This window comes from Callionymus lyra, chromosome 14 (assembly GCF_982586985.1).
Source record: "Callionymus lyra chromosome 14, fCalLyr1.hap1.1, whole genome shotgun sequence".
In the NCBI taxonomy this organism is placed as follows: Eukaryota; Metazoa; Chordata; class Actinopteri; order Syngnathiformes; family Callionymidae; genus Callionymus; species Callionymus lyra.
The window spans coordinates 18,980,958-18,997,901 of NC_141831.1; positions in this window are offsets into that span (position 1 = coordinate 18,980,958).

Consider the following 16,944-nt stretch of genomic DNA (forward strand, 5'->3'; position numbering starts at 1 on the left):
ATCTACCCAGCTCTCCTCCCGGCTGGAGGGCATTTCAAAGCTGCAGTGGTCGCCACCGAGATAACAGCCGTGAGAGCAGGACGCCGGATCATCCACACGATGGTGTTTTTTTTATGATGCAAACAACAGTAAAAGATCCTCACGATAGGTTTTTATTGTTGGACGGAGGAGACGCTCGTACAAGTAATGTCGGCATCATAACTGTCTGTGCTGTAGATTGAAGGGACGTATTGTGAGAGGATTCATCGTCAATACCGAGAATACGAATGAACATCTGACGATCTAATGGACACGGAGACGGATGCGCCCAAAGCTTCTTTCATATTAACACCTTTAGATAAAGATAAAATTCGGACCCCCTCCCCCCCATCAGATGTAAAGTCTATTTTAGGTTCCATTAGCGCAGATCTAGGCTGGGGGCCACTTGCTGATGGTATTTATGTGGCCTTCATGAGGGTTGAGGATAATGTAGAAACCAACTATTTTTTTTGTGTTGATCATGCATTACTAGGCTTTAAATATGAATATAGGGTTTTTGTTTTATAACTTTTGTATTTATTACTCTTCAAATATGTTCAAGTGGACAGTCAACATTTTTATAATATGTGGCCTTGAGGAAATGTCTTTTGTTTATAAGTAATTTAAATTTTTCTTTTCCCTCAAAATAATTGTTATATAATTTTATTTGAACTAAAATAAAAACCTTGTAAGCATTTTCTTTTATAAAATGTCATGTAGACATTTTTTTTAATCTACTTTTTTCTTTTAGCTTGACGGTCCCTTACAACGGACACAGTACATTATTTGGCCCCTAAGGAAATTTCATTTCCTGTTCCCAACTCTTTTTAAGTGACTTGATTTTGCCTTGCAATTCCAATCTCACAAACATACGGTGTGTTTGTCTGTTTGTCTCAGTTCCTTGTTCCAGAGAGCGTTGTGAGACTCGGATTCTAAAAAGTCATAAGGACTCATACAGGTGTGTCGAACTCAACAATCTAAGGGAAAGTGACAATGAAAATTTCGTTTTTTAAGGGTATTTGTCCTCTGCTTTTGAAATTCTTTTCAAATTGTTTTAGTGGATTGAAAAGTAACATTTGGATTTTATATCAGAAAGAAAGTTACATAAAATACACAAAAATCATGTTTTCTTTCTCCTTCCTTTTGTGCTTGATGGCTCTGTATAAAATGTTACTCCTGAGGAAATGTATTTTGTTTCTAGCAATTAATGTAATTTGTCTTATTTTGAAATTATTATTAAACTATTTTTTTTGTTTTTGATTTTGCTCCTTCTTTTTTCTTTTGGCTTGACGGCCCCTTATGTAGCTGGATTTTGTTACTTGTTTTAATACTTTTCCCTTTTGTTTTTGCTTGATGGCCCCTCACAACATCCACTTATTCCCTTAGGAAATGAGATTGTCCAACACTGAATCAAAGCGATGTCAGGAGTCAAAATTACAGATTAAAAAAGTATAAAAATGTTGCAAAAATGTTGTGTAGCTTTCCTAAAAAATGTTAATTTTTTAAAAAATATTTTAGATCAGGTTAAAATGATCGGGTTGGGACATGGGTTATCATTTGGGTCCTTAAAGTTTTTTACAAATTTGTCTGACCTCAGGGCCACTTGCTGTTTGGGAGGAGGCCATGGTACAGGTCCAGAACAAGCTGAAGAGTCTTTATATACTATATATTCTATACTGATTCTTTAGTATCAGAATTGTTGAGACATTAAAGCGTTGCATGAGAGCGACAACCGTGTGATAAATGTTCTTTTCAACTTGTTGTTGATTCATTGAACGCTGCCGTTCTAAACAAGTGATTGCTTTAATTTCTCCAGAGGTTGTACCAGGATGCAGCAACAAAGACGTGGAGAAAAACAAATGTGAATCCAGAAGATTCATTTTCACAGCTGTGAGTCCTGAGGGGAGAAGACGGAGGCAGCGAGGCACGTCGCTCACTCGAAGCTGCGCTCGCACCTCCAGCAGTCACCACGGCTGCTCTTGAGCAAGGCACTTCAAGAAGAGCCACAATCACTTTCTTTTTAATATGGTAAAAAAGATGGCTCTTTTTCAGAGGGTAAATCAATTCTAATTTAACTGGCAGCCAGTGAAGAGTTTTAGGGATCGGGTAAATGTGAGTTCTTCTACTAGAGCAGGTCAGAATTCTTTTTGTAACAGTCACAGACTCAGTTTATTATTTAAAGACCGAAGCACTTCCTGCCTGGGAACTTAAATCAGACATGTTGGCCTCTTTGCGGACAAAATATTAGAGCTAATGTTACACTGAATTACTTTTTTTGTTGGAATTTCCCCAACCTTCAAATATGTTTCAGTGAAGCTGCAAAGATTCATCCAGATGTGTGGGACTCAGCAAAATATATACATCCTCTAACAGATTAGAATTGAATTAATTCACATTACTCTGATTTAGATACAAGTACTAGTATTAGGATTCCTTTCCTACATAACATGGTATCATTTTTTTGGGGTGTCCATCAGTACAACTTGCAGACTCCAAGTTAAAGATTCTCATGCGGTCGTGTTGGACTCTTAAGTTTACTGGGTCTAAAATTTAAGGCAAATGTTGCACTGAATAATTGTATGTTTAAGTTAATCCCACCTATAAACAAGAAGCTTAATCCACTAATGTGGGACTCAAAAGTCACTCACTAACGAGTAGATCAAGTCACTTACACCCCAGCTCGGGCTCTGAGGTCTGTGGATCAGAATCTACTTATGGTTCCTCGCACACGGCTCAGGACCAGAGGAGAGAAATCTTTTCAGGCTGTTGCTCCTAAGCTTTGGAACGATCTTCCTCTCTCTTTGCGCTTGATTGAGTCTACTGACTCCTTTAAGAAACATCTTAAGACATTTCTATTTGTTCAGGCTTTTCCTTGATTTTCTGGAACTCCTGTGTTGTTCTCAGTATTATCTTGATCTTTAAAGTATATACTTTTTTGAATATTGTTTTGATTGTTAAAGCGCTTTGTGACCCTGGTCTGGAAAAGCGCTATATAAATAAATATTACTTACTTACTTACTTAGAGGGACTCTAATCGAATTTAGTGGCAAAGTGCAGTACGGACGGACCTCAAGGTAAGATAGTGTAAAAATGCACCTGATAGCTTATTAACCTTTTTTATTTTTTAATTCATTTTTACTATTCATTTCGTTAATTTATAACAAAACCATAACATTTTTCTTTTTTTTCTGACTTTTTCCTTCTTTTTATTCATGCATTTCAACCGTTTTCCTCAAAATAATTTTGATATCATTTTATATAGATTCAAATTAAAATGGTAGATTATTCGTTTTTTTCACAAAATGTCCTCACATAATGACATCTTTACATTCTTTTCTTTAGGTTTTGCTCTTTTTTTTTTGGCTTGACGGCCCCTTACAACATACACTGGTACATAATGTGGCCTAACCCTAACTCAAGCGAGTTAAATTCTCACAAACCTACGCTGTATTTCTGTGTTGGTCTCAGTTCCTATCAGGGTTCCAATCCAAACACACTTTTGTCGGATAAACATGTGAAACCTCAGGATAAAACATTATTTTCAGTCAACTGTAAATGGTTTGATTCATGGTTCGCTCCAGAATTTCTCCACGTTTTCCCTCCAACACAAGAGCAGACGTTGATATAACACCCATACCAGTCCATCATTTGTAACCGATGACATCTTGATGTCGCCATGGTGACGGTGTGACAGTGGCGTGCGTCGCAGCTGTCGCTAATAAAAACAAAAAGAACCAGAGGGAGAACTTCTCCGAGCGACGACACATGATGAAAAGCCCAATTTGATGAGGCAGGGGAACCCTCGCAGGCTCTCATGATGTATGGATGTTGAGCATGTAGGTCACACCCGAAGCCTCACTCTTGATCTCGCCGAGCGCATTGCTCACCAACCGATTCCCAGTGGAGGCGGAGGAGGGAAGGATGGGGGGGCGTGTGTGGCAAAGGTGAAGGAATGGTGGAGGCAGGAGCTAAGTGCTTCCCTGTTCTTCAGTAATATCGTTTTAAAATGTGGATTTTTATACCTTATATCACAACAAAACCCTCATTTAATGATTCGTCGCGACACATGTTGACGATGGGAGGAGAAGCTCCAGCTTAATGATGAATCCATACCATGGATTCAGGAAAGGATGACAGATATTGATTGTTGATGGTCCAGGAAATCTGATCAGATGATTTTTTAAGGATATTAGTTCATTTTTTTCCACAAATTTCTGGCTCCAGTATTATCAATTTTGATCCAACATCAAATCTTTATGGGAATTGGAAGGAATGTCAAAACTGAAGCCAATAAAACAACAACTTAACTAACAACAGAAATTAATAAAAGATTGAAAGTTGCCACAATATGAAACTTTTCACTGTTCACTGTCGCAAGTGTAATAGTCAGTAGATGCCGTGAGAATGTTTGTTTTGTTCCGTTTGTGTCGCATTGTCTTGCGTTGTCTTTGTACTCCGTCTTTGGTTTTAATTGTATTGTTTTTGTCGCATTGTGCCGCCTTTTTCTTGTGTGTCCTTGTACTGTACGTAATGCTAAGAGAAATCTTTCTTGATTCCCAGCTTCTCTGCATGAGCCAATTTTCACCGGAAACACAAGGAACTTCGGCTAAAAACAAGCTGGAAAATATAGACTTATTACATTTTTAATCAGTATAATTTCTCATTTCTCAGTTGCTATCGTCAAATAAACATACATTTCTGTTTGTAACTCCCCAAAAAGAACATGGAAAATAAGTGACAATTAGTATTTATCCCTTTAACGCGTTGCTGCTCTGCAATCTTCGTTGACGTGCAGTCTTTGTATATGTATTCGAGGACGCCATGGCGACACTTTACTCGTCTATATGCCCAGATAATTGGCCTCATGTTTTCCGCCACCTGATTTAACCATGCGAACAACAGGCAGCAGAATCTCATTATCTAGACAAAGTGTTCTGCTGCTGCTCCCCAATAATCCTGCGCGAATAAATCCATCTCGGCTCGTTTATAACTCTGGACACTGCTGCGCCTGTGATGGCAGGTAAAATACACGTGTTTAATGAACCTCCCGGACGCACATTTATTAGTGTGACTCATTATCCTGGCTGTCAATTAACAGCATTTAGAACGACCTTTACCCACAACTTCGCCTGAGAACTTGTGGCTTTAAAATCACCAAACTATTGTGTGATATAATGTGGATTAATCAGTTAAATAGCTTTTCAATGTCATTCTGTCGTCTTGACTCCAGAGTAAAACTTTTATAATAAGCTTACAGAGAAAATGATCTTTTGTCCTCTTCGTCTTATTTGTTCCTCTTGGTGATGATGTTCCATATTTTTTCAAGGATGTGTTTGTTTTCAAACAAAGCAGGCGTACCATCTTGTCTTTAATTTTCCGGAACGTTTCAACTTAACTGGAACGTTCTGATGTCGGCTGTGATGCATTCCCAGGTCCTGGTTCCGACTCCGTAACGCATCTTAAGAATATCAGGTCAATACCAAATACAAACTGTGACATAACTAAAATAAACAACATCAAGAATGACTCACAGAAACAACCTGACATCATCTATGGAGAAATGAACAAAATGTCCAACGATATTTGAAAGAAAAACACCAGGCAGTACCACTATGTTGGAGGTGGTGTAGTCAGGACTGCAGACTGTGTCTAAGTCGCAGCCTGAAGGTTTAATACATTCAAACACCATTTAAAAGGCAGTAAAACGATCTTTGTGCTCATACTTCAATAAGCTCAAGAACGACGCTGGTTTCGTTCTCTATTATTCAATCCAACAAAAGCTGTTTCGATAAAAAAAATATTTTCAACAAAAGAAATGTTTTCAACATCAAAAGATAGCTTCGGTCAAAGAAAAAGTAGCTTAAATAAAAGAAACAAAAGTTTTAAACAAAAAGCAAAAGCTTTCCCTTCAACAAAAAAAATGAATATTTTGTGAGCATAAGCATTTTTTTCGGGTAAATACAAATTAGGACACAGATGTCTTTCCCATATTACTTAAATTACAGAAATAATTAAAGCCATTTTTTTTTCTATTGAAAATATTTTGGGGATTCAACTTTTATATTTTATTTAATATTTTTGTCGGAGCAACATTTCTCTTTAATATACTGTCTATATATATTTTTAACATTGATTCAAGCAAATTTTTTCAACTGACAATTAGTCACGATAGCCAATTGATGTATTGGTGAAGCTTCATGAAGCAGTGTCATTATTTTCAGAGTCCACTAGATGGCGTCTCTGCACTATTTTTCTTTGTCTTGAACAACCGTTCTAATGCAACATCACATCATTTTTAAACTGATGGCGCCACCTACTGACCTCTGAACAGCATGACACTGCTTCATGAAGCTTCACCAGTCTATCACTACTAAAAATAAATCTTGGTATTAAAGCAATGTAAAAAATATATATATTGAATAAAAGAAAAACAAAAATGTCTATCTCACTAAAAAGAGACCAGATTCAGCTGGTTCACAGGTCTATCGATGCAATATCTCATCACCAACAGATGCAAAAAACAAAATAAAATACAATTTAAAAATATGGTACTGAGAGGAAGCACCCTTTTGACTTTCCCTTAATTGAATCCTTCAATGATTTTGGTTCAGGTAGCGATAAGTGTAAAACCTATAGCAGTAGCGACTAAAAGAGCGAACACTTTTGAGTTGTAAGATTCTATTATGATGCCTCCCAGGGAGTCCAGCAGTGTTTTCGCTTCATTTTCACCGGCACCTTCAGAGCTTCGATTCAGAATCTTGATTTCTGTTACCAATAAAGACGACCATGACAAACTTAGCTACTACCTACACTCAAGGGTTTCTTATATTTAATATTGGAAGTCATTTATCATAAATATAATGTGAAGAAATGTAGTGTTTGACGTAACAACCTTGATCTTATCGAGTAGAAACAAGCTGAATGTCAATAAATGTTCCTTGTTTGCTGTTTTGCAGCACAAGAAAATGAGTTTTCGGGGCGTTGAATATCTCGCTATTTTCTTTTCATCCAAGAGCGTCGCTTTATCTTCTTGACTGCTGCTGCCCTCAATAGCTGTGTGCGAGTGTGCGAGTGTGTGTGTGTTCTCCAGGTGAGCCTTGTGTGGCCGCTACATAAATCTCACATTGCGGGGACTCGAACTCGTGTTGTTAATCACTCAGCTGCTAAATAAAGGCGCAAAAAAAAGCGAGAGGAAGTTTGCATTAGCATGAGAGAGGTGAGCGTCCAACTGTGTTTGCCGTTTGTGTGTTTGGTTGTGAAACAGAGAAACAAGCTCATTTATCATCGCGGCTGCCTGTTAGGCTAATGAGTCGAGCCCCGCCGTCCCACAACGGCTAACCGGCCTGAACACCTCCCGGGTTTTTTCCTCTGAAAATAATTCCCTCTCCCTATTAATATGACGTCTAAAGACTCAAAAAATGTGGCAGAAGGTGGCATTATTAATATTCATGAGTGTCAAAAGTGTGCTCGGACTCGGGAGTCCTACAATCCTGAGGGAGTCCCTTACACTTTAACAGTCATTGTGTAACACTTAAAGTTCTTTCTGGGAACAAAGTGAATCCTTACAAGGCCTGACAAGTCGACACGAGTCCAAACAGCTGTAATCGCGACCCGCTTTGTTTATACAATGAGTCCCTTGGAGGTGGAGACTTCTGGGATTGACAAACCACGATGTTTGATCGATCACAGCAGCGGGGTTTAGGTTATGGTAAATGAAAAGTACAAGTGAAAAGGAAAGTTTTACATGTTTGTATGAATTCTTTCTGAAGCAAAGAGCTTTTAGTTCGCTGTTATATCTTTGTTGCAGTTTCACATTCCCGTAATTATCTATCTTAGGTTTCAACCTAACACGACAACAAGTTATTATCTCATTCCTTTCACACCCAAGCAGTGATAAGAATCACAATCAGTGAAAGAATAATATTGGACGTGGTTCAGTTCATTTGATGGACTTTCCCGTCACGAGTAATTCTCGCAAGGAATTGCTCGTACTCATCAGCGTAAGATAATTGCTGTCATAGTGATATGAGGACCTTTATTTGAAACAATCGTTGCTTCAAAGATACCAGGTCCGTCTTGACCTTCATGAATCAAACTCAGACAGGAAGTGAATCAAGCTTAGATTATAATCGCTCAGGGTAACGACAGGGTTTAACTATTACCTGTAAATAACTTCTCAGGTACACGTTTTTATTCTCGTACAACAGAACACCAACCTTGTATTATTCCGATGTGTGTGAGTTTATATTGATGTGTCGCAGTAAAACCCGCTGTCTCCTTTTATTTATTCAACAAAGTGAAGGGTGAGGGCGTAAAACATTCAAACTCAGCTGAGTGTTTGTCCATATTTCATGTTACTATCTGGAAATAGTCCTCTGAATAATTGAATAGCAATCTTGATAATAAAGCCGGAGCTATAATCAGTCCAACAAGCTAAGGTGGAATACGACGATGTAAATCACCTGACCTCCGCAGTTCCCTTCCCTCCCTTGACCCACTTTTCGTCTTCCAACACCTTTGGAGGTGAGACACCAGTTGGTCACGGTTGACACATGACAAATTGATCACACGTGTTTCAATGCTAAAATAGGGTTTCGGCTAAAGCGGGGGGGTTTTTTTCGGTCCTGTGGGACTCCCTTGGATCTTTTTCTACATCTGCTGTACGTGAAGTGTTGGACTCAGGATCGACTCACCTCCATGTAAAAGAGAACATGTTATGCAATTATCTCAGGTGTCTATTAATAGATAGCAAGAGCTTTTGGTGTTTTTATTTATTTATGTAATAGTCCTGCAAGACAACTGCATGCTTTATTCTTTGGATTATTCTACTGTGTCTTTCAGTAATTGCGCGTCTTTTACGCCTGTATCTCGATGCTACTGGTGAAGAAGAATGGAGGCTGCAGTGGAAATTTTGACAAGTGGTTTTATTAATGACAGTACGACCCTTTATCTCGCAGGGACACCTATGCGTAAAGATGGCAAAAAAATCATAGAGAGGCCATGCTTGCAATTTGTTGGCCTGGATATCATGCGCGGCAGCTTGTAAGTAAGTAAGTAAGTCATTTTTATTTGTATAGCGCTTTTCTAGACCAGGGTCACAAAGCGCTTAAACAATCAAAACAATATTCAATAAAGTATATACAGTACTTTAAAGGTCAATATAAAACTGATAACACAACAGGAGTTCCAGAAAATCAAGGAAAAGCCTGAACAAATAAAAACATCTTAAGATGTTAAGATCCGGTCGTAATGTCAGTAAAACTATTTTACGGGGGGGGGGGGGGGGGGAACACTGAGGTCCTTGGGTAATACTTGTCCCGTGTGAATGCACTTTAAATAACACAGAGGAGGGGGTGTAGTTTACAAAACGCCGAGGTCCTTGGGCAATACTTATCCCGTGCGAATAGGGCTAAACACTTCATTCTCGTTAACATAGTGGTTAGAAGAAGAAAAAAAAGAAACATACAATCGATACCTGAACGAAATATTGATGACCAGATCAATGTTTTAATTAAATCCTCAAGACCTGGAAACTAGGCATGAATCTCCTTCTTTTCATTGTGGCATTTTTTTTAAATCGACCAGACTGATCGTTTTAATCTGTTCAATGTAGGTTTTATTACTACAGTAGATCACATTTGTTTCAGTTATACCAGGCATGCAGGCTACAGCACAGGTGGGTAAAGATGCTGAGACAGTCAGAAAAAATTGTGTTTATGTTAGGTTCAGTATATTCGCAGGTAGGAAATGCTTACGTTTAATACAGGAGGGAGAACATTTTTTGGAACAAAATATATATACGCTCCTGTCAAAGGTCCTGTTAATGATGTGGAGGTAGAAAACTATTTTAAAACTTACATTTCACTATTGGTCTACTCACCCTCACGTCAACTGAGGTTTAGGATTATTGTCAGAGTAATTTGTTACTTTTTAGAGTGATAGACAAAAATGTTTTAATGTTGTGGCGGGAGCTTAGTTGTCATCGTCTTCATCTTGGTCTAAAATTACGTATTTAACCCTTGTGTTGTCTCTGGGTCAAGGTGAACGACCTCCCTGGCTTCCAGAAATACATATACAGTGGTGGAGGTTGTTCGCCTTGACCCGGAGACAACACAAGGTATACCACAAACACATTTGTTTTTGGGACTTTGGGTCACCTTGACCCTGAGATAACACAGGGTTTAAAAACATCCAACACCTCCATACTGCCTTGTCTGTAACGTCCATCTTGTATTGCTGAAAACAAGCTTAAAATATAGACTTATTTAAGTTTGAACAAGTTGAGACTTCAATACAAGAGGGACGTTACAGACGAGCAGTATGGAGGTATTAGGATGGTTTTAAGTGTATAATTTTAGAAGAAGATAAAGACGATGAAAACTGAGCTCCATTCACTACATTAAAATGAACAAATATTTCTTTTTATAACTGTTATAACTTATAACAGAATACTCTGAAAATAATTCCAACCTTCGGTCGACAATAAGGTGACATTTGGATTATGGGTGAATTTAACTTATAAAATATATTAGTTATTGAATTAAATAATGAAAAAAATAATAATAATAAAGAGCTTGAATTCCACCTTTCAATATTCTGATGGCACTAATATACTTCCTTTTATGACCAAATATAACCACAGGAAAATACTTTAATTTTTATGACCTTTTCACTTTTTTTCTAAATATTAACTATAAGTATAAAATGTAGTCCCTGCGAAGACAGCAATATATGGAACAATATTCACAGCAGCGTAAGGAATAGGCTGTCCAGTTCAATTCTATACAACATCCCTGTCATAGCAGGTTCTGGTAAACACCCTCGTCCTGAAATAGCTTTAATTGGGATCCTTTTCTTTTTTTTTGACATGCAGGGGTTCCTGACAGCGCGAGAGAACCAGCAACTGGTGTGTCTGCACATGAGTGACGACCCGTGAGTTCAAAATTCACCCTGAGTTTCTCAAACTGTAGTCACTCCGTAACAAACGGTCATCAAGTTCCTGGTCGCCATGACAACCTCAACTCACTACTTCTGCTTAGTTTCCCTTTGAGAGGAATAATAATAATTACAAAAACAGCTGATGCAAATGGACTCATTAAAGACTTGTGTCTCACTATGTAGGTGACGGACTCACTCGAGTGTGAAGGAAGGTGCTGTAGGGACGCTTGCAGGTCCTCAAATGCTCGGAGCTGATTCCCTTCTTTGCTGCAGGGTTGCTCTTGTATGACTCACCAATAGATGGAAGATATAATTTAAACACATAGACACACATCTATCAGCTATTTATATTGTTTCCTGGTCCAAAAAGACACACTTATAGACATCCAAATACCTCTATACTACATGTATCTGATGTCTATTTTGTAATTAATCCGCGACGTGAGGAATTGTTTCTGAAACAATTAAAAAAGGCTATATTTTAAGCTTGTTTGAAGCAGAAGCTACAATGCTAACATGCTACACAGACAGGAAACAGTATAGAGGTATGTGGGTGTTTTTAAGTGTCTTTTTTAAAAGAAGAACAAAGACAATGAAGGGACGTTCATTTTTTCCTTTAAATCCAAAAAAAAAACAGATTATTAGATTGAGAGAGTGAGTAGAAAATGAATTCGAATTTTGGGTGAAACTAAACCTTCAAAATATATAGATTATTTAATTCAATTATTCAAATATTCAAATAATAATAAATAATTGAATGCTAAAAAATAAATAGATACAACATTTCTGTTAAAAAAAAGTTGAAAAGTTTTCACACTGTTAAATTCTACCCCTTCTCCTGATTGCAGAGCTGGCACGCTGCGTCGCAGCCTACTCCTACCAGTGTGTGATTGTGTGTGTGAATGGGGGAATGCGTGACTGTTAAAGCGCTTTGTGACCCTGGTGTAGAAAGGCGCTTTACAAATAACATTAGTCATGATTTTAAGAGGAATACAAGGCTCAGTCAAAATTCTTAAAAGTCTTTTAAAACCATAACTCAGGTGTAGGGAAATATATACAATAAATTGTGACTATTTTGAGAGGTGCAAAAAGGAGTCTTTATAAGGTAAGGTAAGGTAAGGTAAAACTTTATTGATCTTGTTGAAAATAAAGAAAGTAACCCCATCTAAACCAAATTAAAAACGTTTTGACTGTTTTCTTTTATATAATTATAATCATTGTACCAACCTTTGGTAGAATCACAAACTCCAAATAACAAGGCAGGTCAGTGCAGAGATATCCTCCCACCACACCGGATTGAAAATCTGCTTCGTTTTGGGGTTGAAACTACACGTTGTTATTTCACACGACAGTTAATCCACAAGATCTTGTGGGTCCTCACGGAGACCGACGGAGCTGAGCCACACTGTACCACAAAGGGATGGCGACAGCACAGCGACTATGCACTACCCAGCAGGACAGAAAAAACAAACATATACATCCAGTGGAATCCATGCTTAGCATTTAAGGGCTTTTAAAATATATAATGCTTAAAAAATCTCTGTGAATTAAGTGAATACCAAAGACTAGCAGAATAATGAGCCACGTTGTCCACATGCATTATACATGAACAAGTTTTGGAGGGCAAGGAATCTACCACTAATTTATCTTGAGCTCTTTTCAGAGAACATGGAAATGTTGTGGGATTGACTTAGCCCCTGGGCATGAGGTTTGACAGATTGGATTCAAGGCAGGGGGTCTTCTACCTTTTCTGCACCACGGACTGGTTTAATGAAGGTGTGCGACCACATTCGCAGACAAGGCTCTTCCATCTATCCATCCATCCATCCATCCATTTTCTAACCCGTATTTCTTTGTGTCTTCGGGCGAGAGGCGGGGGACATCCTGGACAGGACGCCAGGGCACACATTTTGTGAGCTGGTTTTGCAATGGCGGTGAGCTCAGTGGCCTATATCAGATACCTTCAAGCCGAATCCAAGGCCATCGACCGAAATACCACTACCTCATCTTCCTGACAAGGGAATCATGGTAGATGATAACCTTAAAGGCAAAACCAGTTGCTGAAGATAGAAGGGTGTTGTGGGTGTATTCAACCCAAGGTAGCCTAGACCAGCGGTCCCCAAACTTTTTTTCACCACGGACCAGTTTCATGTCAGATGATTTTCCGCGGACCGGTCGTTCGGGCAAACTGACCAAAGACGTGAAATAAACATCAACTTAGATAGAATAAATACTTTAATAACGCTGTAGCCGCTGAAGTCGGACTCAAGATTTTACTTGAAATTGCCAACAGAACCAACCTGACGTATTAATGGTGCACGCAGAAGTGCAACCTCCCATGATGCAGCCCTGCCTAATTGCGAAAGCTCATTGGTCACTTTTAAATGCTTAAAAGTGGTGTTAGTTGAATCAACCTTATCTGTGACTCTCGTAGACTCTCTTCAAGCATTCAAATGGGAGTCATTTTGTTAGTTGTATTATAAAAACAGATCTTATTCCTTATGTACGTGTGTTTATCTGATCAATATTGTAACGACCAATGAGCTTTCGCTATTGGGAAGGGATGCATCATGGGAGGTTGCACTTCTGCGTGCACCATTAAAAAGGGCAGTTTGGATAATTATGGCCTTCCCCCAACATGATCACAAAAAAAGCCAATTGTCCATCAAAACGTGGCGAAGGACCACAAGGGGACTTTGCTCAGCTTGTAGATGCCATTTTTGTTAAAGAGCTGTTTAAGTTGAATATGCGTGAAGTTAAGTTTGTTAATTAAAATAATGATGCAAAACGAAGCAATTCAAGGGCAGAGAGACTTGCTAATGTGATTGTATTTGTGTGTTTAAAGGGTTTCACCTGACCTGTTGAAACACTAAATTGAAGTTTCAAAACTAAATTGAAATTTGCACATTTAAAAACCAAACCACTTGACATTGAACATTAGTCGGAGACTCCATAAGAGAGAGTGAATGGTCTGGCAGAATGTCACTCAGCAGAGGTGAATTGTGGCCCTCTATCTTACACAATGTCACTTAGCAACCCTGTGCCAAAATGAAATGAAAATGGGGTCAGCCCCCCCACGTCCCCTATAAAGGAATAAGCAGCACAGAAAATGAACGACTAAATAGTTATCAACTATTACTACTTAACGTGTCAAGAATGATGGGCTTATTTTTCTTCAGAAAACACCTTTTCTGACCGGAAACTGTTTCCTTCAACTGAGAAAAATCTCTAAACTTAGGAAAATGTTGTCACAACATGATCAGGAGCTTGTAATCCATGTGTTTGTGTCTTCTCGTTTAGACTATTGCAACAGTTTGTTTTCATGTCTTAACAAGAAGAAGTTGTCTCGCCTGCAGTTAATACAAAACTCTGCAGTGAGAATTCTGACCCGCTCAAGTAGAAGAACTCATGGTCAGGCTCCTCCTTACATCACTGATCGGATCCAGCCTTACACCCCAGCTCGGGCTCTGAGGTCTGTGGATCAGAATCTACTGATGGTTCCACGCACACAGTTCAGGACCAGAGGAGACAAATCCTTCCAGACTGTTGCTCCTAAGCTTTGGAACGATCTTCCTCTCTCTTTGCGCTTGATGGATCTACTGACTCCTTCAAGAAACATCTTAAGACGTTTCTATTTGTTCAGGCTTTTCCTTGATTTTCTGGAACTCCTGTTGTGTTTTCAGTTTTATCTTGACCTTTAAATTATATACTTTATTGAGTATTGTTTTGATTGTTTAAGCGCTTTGTGACCCTGGTCTGGAAAAGCGCTATACAAATAAAATTACTTACTTACTTACTTTTCAGACTCTAATAACTGATAAAACAAACTATTTTCTGGGGAGTGGAATTTTACCTTAAAATGTACAGTAGGAAGCGCTGCAGTGTTAAATCATCATAGATTTCACTTTTGTTTGTTTTTGGAGTGTAGGGGGAAACCGGTGTGCACAGAGCAAACCCAAGTAAAAAAGAATTAGAGCTGAAATGCTGCTGCACGATGAGACCAGCCGAACAAAGAATGTGGGGCTTAAAACCGCTGATTGCCTGATAAGGAGTCGGTCGGGGAACATCCAAGATTTTGTGCTTAATTTCCCAGAGGGTCATCGCAGGGAACTTTTAGTCCCCAACTAAACTGGAGACCGTCCAGGCCGGTATGAACCAAAATATAAATCCACAAGTTGACTGACAGGATAATTATGAGCCGATACTGCTGCCGACCCGTGAGCGGTCGATGGCGGAGTTAATCACCGCCACTGTGGCCGGACACTAAACTTTTGTGCCTTTGCTGATTTATTTACAAACTTATTTCACACTTTCTAAGCCTTTTTAAATGCTATCCATATCAATGACTCTTATGGGTCAGCGGGTGGCAGTAGTACTTCAGAGCCCACAGGAAGTGAAGAAGAAAGTTTAGCTTTTTGCTCGAGCTCAAGTTAGTAGCCATAGAAAGAGTCAATACTATAGAGACTTTTATCAGAGCTATATCTTTATTTATTTATCAAAGACATACACTTTATAATTATTGTAATTAAAGACCACCAATAGAAAAATAAGGATATTCAAGTATACTTATTTTATAGTAAAATTTAAGTAATATTCTTGAAGTTTACTTCTGATATAGTATACTTCAAAATAGTAAACTATTTGCTACCTTTGCTCAAGTATATTTTACGAAATATACTTCAAGCACAGTATATTTTTTGGGGGCAACTGCATTATTGCTGGTATATATACACTACAAGCACTTTATTATTCTAACTATATGTATACCTAGGATACGTGATCAAGTGAACTTCAAGAATAGTACTTTTTGTTAAGGTACATGTTTGAGGTGTTTTCCCGTGTGAAAGGTGAGACATTTTCAATTTCAAATCCTGTCATCTCTGCTTTGGTCCATAAATCCATCCCCAGCTTGACTTCCGTCACAAACGCGGTCTTCAAACACTTACGTGGGTTGATTTACGCTGGTGATGGAAAAGTACTTTGACTTTTACCTTTTCTCAGGAGGAGTGAGATCATTTCAGACGGCGCTAATGACAAACCCTAATGCCATTTTGATGAAGTGTTTCACCTTCGCTCCAGGATTAGGTGAGCTCCAGGACTTTCACGAACATGGCGTTCATTTCATATCATTCTCATGAGATTCGTGTTTGAAGAACTCTCTCAGAAGGTCAAGCGCTACACCTTCATGGTGATAATCCTCAGTACTCTATAGTATATAAAGTATATTTATGTATAATCTTTTCCAAATTAAAACATTGGAGTTCATGAATACACAATCTATTGCATCGTCCCTTCCATCTTTTGCACCATTTCATCAATTATTCCATCATCCATCAATCTATTGTATCATCCATCCATCTATTGTATCATCCATCCATTTATCACATCTTACATTTATCACCCTTCCATTCATTTAGTGTATTCTTCCATACATCAACCTTCCATTCATCTACTGCATTCTCCATCCATCTATTGTATCCTTCCATCCATTCATCTATTGTATCCATCCATATATTGCATCATCCATCCATCTTTTGCATCCTTCCATCCATCCATCTATTGCATCCTTCCATCCATACATATATTGCATCATCCATCTATCTTTTGCATCCTTCCATCCATCCTTATATTGCATCATCCATTCATCCATTGCATCCTTCCATCATCCATATATTGCATCATCCATCCATCTATTGCATCCTTCCATCCATCCATATATTGCATCATCCATCCATCCATTGCATCCTTCCATCCATCCATATATTGCATCATCCATCCATATATTGCATCCTTCCATCCATCCATATATTGCATCATCCATTCATCTTTTGCATCCTTCCATCCATCCATATATTGCATCATCCATCCATCCATTGCATCCTTCCATCCATCCATATATTGCATCATCCATCTATCTTTTGCATCCTTCCATCCATCCATATATTGCATCATCCATCCATCCATCTATTGCAACCTTCCATCCATCCA